Here is a 5,315-nt window from a genome sequence, read left to right as displayed (position 1 = left end):
ACCCATCAAATAAAACATTCATTAACATATGAAATAACCACATTTTTCTATTCATCTGTGTTTCATTACAAAAGTATTACATGTTAACAACAAAATCAAATGCCCTATGGGCTTACAGCTTTCCAAGTTAACACTTGGTTACAACAAAATAGTACTAACTCTGTACACATTAAGCCCTTGGCTTGAAATTACATGTAATACATCAAAAAGTAATACGACAAAAGTATGTCCGCCTCTAGCGTCCCAAGCTATGTCCTTGGAGGTGGCATGCTTCCTATACCTGAAAATGATATTCCCATATAGGGTGAGCCACAGCCCAGTAGAAATACACTAAACCAACCATGAACAATGACTAAAAGATTAGCAATTGATAGATGGCCAACACTGATACATTCACATAAATCACATATTTATGCCACACGACTTATGAGTCCAAGTTACTTTTCATTTTCCCTTTTTCAACAGATAGACATGTAAGCTCTATCCACATTCTCAACAGATATGTTTAACAACAATATCCCACATTCACAGATAAGCATATAAGATGTATCCACACTTCACAAAGATAAGCATATAAGCTCTATCTTCACTTCTCTAGACAAGCATATGAGCTGTATCTACGGAGTTCATCCCCTATCTTCTCCCAACACTATCCGGTTTAGAGGTACATCCCCTATCTTCCCCTAAACCGCGGAGTACATCCACCATCTCCTCCTCTACACATAACGTATACAAACACATTGGTTCTATATACAATCACTCAATACATGTAGTTAATGTATTCTATCAATCGTCAAATTCCATGACACATTCCAGTGATTAGTTTCCGTTTGCCTAATCATCATGCATTGTCTACAACAATCACGACTATCCTCCACCGATAGCCCAAAGTAGTTATTTCTAAACAGAAAATAAATGCACAATGGATATTCAATCAACATTTCATTTCCTCATTCTTCACAATTAATTATCCCAATTAATTAAACAATGTAATTAGGTCGATTCCCATAATTAACATTACAACCCTTAGGTCCCATTTTCATCAATGATTCAACATTTATTCCATTTCTCCATGCCAAACATGCATCTAGGTTTATTATGAATAAAACCCCAACTTTTGTAAAATTACACAAAAGCCCCAAACTTCCACAAAATTACCAAACCAACCCTAACATCTCAAAATACCAAAATTTAAAGACAAAATCCATAGAGAGGAGTAGGATATCCCTACCTCGAAGTTTGAGCCAAAAAGGAGATGAAGTCCCGAAGATCAACGTGCTCCAAATCCAAACTTTTTCAGATTAAATCAAAGCCCTCAGCACCCTCTATCTATTTAACAAAGGCCCTAGGCTAGATACACACTCTAGGGAGATCAATTCTTAGAGAGAATATAAGTGTAGAGAGAGAGTGTGTCGGATCTAGGTTTTGAAAGAAAAAGGGAGTGAAAAAGTGATGTTCAAAAACGCTACTGTCCGCTGATATAAAACACACTCGCTCGAGCGAAGCCTTTGTCGCTCGAGCGACCAGACACAGAAACTCTTGCTCGAGCCAAGGAACTCTCGCTCGAGCCAAAGAATGCTCGCTCGAGCCAACAACTCAAACCCTCAGGTCTGCAACCAGAAGCACGCTCGAGCGACAAACCTCTCGCTCGAGCGAAGAACAAACCAGACCGCTCGAGCCAAGAAAAGCTCGCTCGAGCCAAGAAATGCAACTCTCAGGTCCAGAACCAGACGCAATCGCTCGCTCGAGCGAAGCCACTCTGGCTCGATCCACCAGACACAAACTCAACTCTCGCTCGAGCGACCAACTCCTCGCTCGAGCGAAGGTCCAAAAATCTGGGCAGCAACACTAGGCTCCCAAACACAACCAACCTGTAACAAACCTGCCCAACACATCCTATAACTCAAATACAAAGTAAAAAGGATGTAAACAAGATAATAAACAACTACCAACATCCACGGACACATGTCCGGATCACTGTACAACAAGGGTAAACCCGGGATCGCTATAGTCATTTTCCAAGAAACCAAAACTTCCTTTTTGTTTCTCAAATCAAAGTATGGAGGCAATGAGACTAAACATATTCACCCACCTTGAATTGAATAATACCTACGACAAAAATATGAGAAACTATTTATATGCCATGCGAGTCTTTCAATTATTCTATATTATAGCTTTCCAAGTGTCATGCAACTTTTATATATTGCTTTGAAAAGAGGGTTGAAGGCATTATAGTCCTCAACTGCTATTTCTTTTTCAATGGTGATATGTAACTCAAAATTGACTGATATATCATTTTATTTTATTTTTACTATCGAGAAACCTCTCTAACGTTGAGTTATGTTGAGGAACCTATTTTTTATAAAGTAACTCTCATATATACATATTTATCTGCTGATTATATGTATCAGACAAATCCAATTGCATCGCGATTCATATTATAAAATTACATGGAATGTTGAAATTAAAAAAAAAAAAAAACACTTAATGCATTCTAAGAATTCCTGACGATAGAATCATCACAAGAGTTAAAAATATCTATTAGTAATTATGAAGATGAGATTTAATGGGCGAAGTTGGTTCACACAAACTTTTATTAATTTGTTGAAAATTCCTAGGGTCTAATTATGATGAAGATGAGATTTATCTATATTACATATCTTGACTAAACATCACATATCAAATGGGGGAATGAAAATCTGCAAATATCTTGATTATCACCAAAAACAGGGTGCAAAATAAAATGGGCTTTTGATTAAGGTTTTGTGAACCCTTATCCAACAATAAAAAACCAAAAAAGAAAGCCAAACATCGATTTTAGCAAATCCAATTGATTCACGATTCACCAATTCGGTTCACCGATTCACCTCCGATTCATAGTTATTTGCGATTCACACAACCCGTTTGTATCGATTACCCACCGAATTGATTCTAATAACAGAGCTTTATTGAGAGTAAAAGAAAATAAATTTCATTAATTGTGTTTCATGTATAAATTGGAATGCTTTAATAGATGTCATAAATTGCCTTCATGAAGCAACAATAATACTATTCTTGAAAACAGTTTAAGAGAGCCAGTACTTTTTTTTTAAAAAACATACCTTGGACTCGTCCAGAAACAGCAGGCACAAGCGGTTTACCAGGTGACCTGAAAATCTGCAAATAACACCAATGTTAAGAGTTTGGGAAGAATTTTTGCCAAGTTTTTCAAAAGGTGACCGTGTATTAGAATAGAGTGCATTGTATGCACAGTACTATCAGAAAAAGAAAAAAAACAAAACAAAACAAAACAAAAAAAGAAAGGGAAAACCAAGGAGAAAAGCTCACTCCTTTCATACTTCTAATGGAGTTTTTTAAACTCCCCTATTAAACTGTTCAATTCATCAATAATATAAGAGCTAGTTATGAGGTATGAAAAAAATTTGGTTCACATGCATTTTCAATAAGGCATCTCAGTAAAATACTTTTGTAATGCACGCAAGGACCTAAGAAACAATCAATAACATTTTCTCAATGAATTAAGAAAAGGAAAATTAACAGGGTGCAAACAGCCCTATAATAGAAACCCATGTCAAAATGCTAGAAACCCATGTCAAACCAAAGACAGAATGCTAATGTTTCATCAGCACCCATTTACTCATAGAATTATTATTCAATAATTTTCTAAAATCCTCATAGGTTTAGTTGATGAAACCCACAAATATGAACCTAAAATACAAAACAGACCATACAAAAAGAAAATTATTGAATAAGAATTCTATGAGTAAATATAAACCCATTATAATCATAAACCCATTATAAACCCCTTTCCAAAATCCAAAATCGAAATATAATTTTATAGAAATCCAAATCCAAAGTCCAAATCCAAAATCCAAAATCGAAATATAAACCAATTTCAAAATACAAAACCAAAATACAATTTTATAGAAACCAAAACCAAAATCGAAACCCATTATAATCATAGATTAGTTGATAAAACCCATCAATGAAATGGAAATATATAAACCTATCAACTGTACAAAAAGAAAATGTAAATTTTCAACCCATCATAAACCCATTTCAATGAAATCAAAATCCATCATATTTTTAACCCATTTCAAGTGAAAGAGCAGAGAAGAATAGGAGTGTCACTTATGAAGAGTTGCTGGAGATTGCTAAAACCAGTGAGGAAAATGGAGAGTTGGTGGAGATTGCTAAAACCAGTGAGGAAAATGGAGAGAGAGAGATGAAAATTTTGGAGGGAAAAAGCTAAAACAAAGAAATTTTGGAGGGAAAAAGCTAAAACAAACAAATCATCTTAACCCTCTGAATTTTTTGCTTCAGATATAGAGTAAGTAAATTTTTTGCTTCATATATATATATATATTTTTTGCTTCAGAAAAAAACAAACTGAAGGTAAAAAAAAAATCTGAGCAGTTGTTATATAGATTCAAACTAAAGGTGGGGATGACGGGATGATGAAAAAAAAAAAAAACAGAGGTAAAAAAAATGAATGGAAAAACAAAAAGAAAGTGAGGAGAGAAAAGTGCCTTACTTGGTGATGGTGGAGAAGAGAGCTTTCGATTAAGCTGTGTTCTTAATTCTTCAGAGCTTTCTTCCTTCTTCAAAGCTTTCTCAGAGCTTTGTTCATATGATGTAAAGAGTGCCTTACCAGATGTAAAGAGTGCAGTGGGTTGGTGAGAGTAGATAGGTAAACAAATCTGAACCATTGAAAAATAGACCATTGAAAAATCTAGACCATCGAAACTCTTTTCAATCTCAGCCATTGTTTTTAAATTAGACAAATCTAAACCATTAAAGATAGTTTGTGAGAGAGACATTTTCAAAAATAAATCTGAGCCATTGCTTTTTAAATTAGATAGATCTGAACCATTAATTTCAAAGACATTTTCAAATCAACCCTTCCATTGTTATATAGATATATATGTTTTATTATAATATTAGAAGTACTTTGCCTATAAAAAGAGAAGAAAGAGAAGAGAAGGAGAGGCTGGGGAGCTCAAGCGAGCATAGGGCTTCGGTCCAAGGGATGAAAAGAGAAAGGAAAAAATAGATACTATTATAAAAATAGTTAAAGATCACACTTTGACAAATAAAGAAATTTCACTTTATTGGAAATGTGATAAAAAAAATTGGATTGATATTTTAATCACATTTGATTTAATTGAATATAATAATATTTATTTTTATGTCACTTTTTAATTAATTAAGTGCGATTATATATATATTCTTTAATCACAAATTCCAATTAACATGCGATTATAGTTATTTTGTATGTCTTTTTTCAATTAACACACTTCCAATTAGTATGATTA

The sequence above is a fragment of the Camellia sinensis genome, chromosome 8 (assembly GCF_055761805.1).
Source record: "Camellia sinensis isolate YWXY chromosome 8, ASM5576180v1, whole genome shotgun sequence".
Classification (NCBI taxonomy): Eukaryota; Viridiplantae; Streptophyta; class Magnoliopsida; order Ericales; family Theaceae; genus Camellia; species Camellia sinensis.
The sequence above is the reverse complement of the archived record's forward strand: the minus strand, read 5'-3'. Positions refer to the sequence as shown.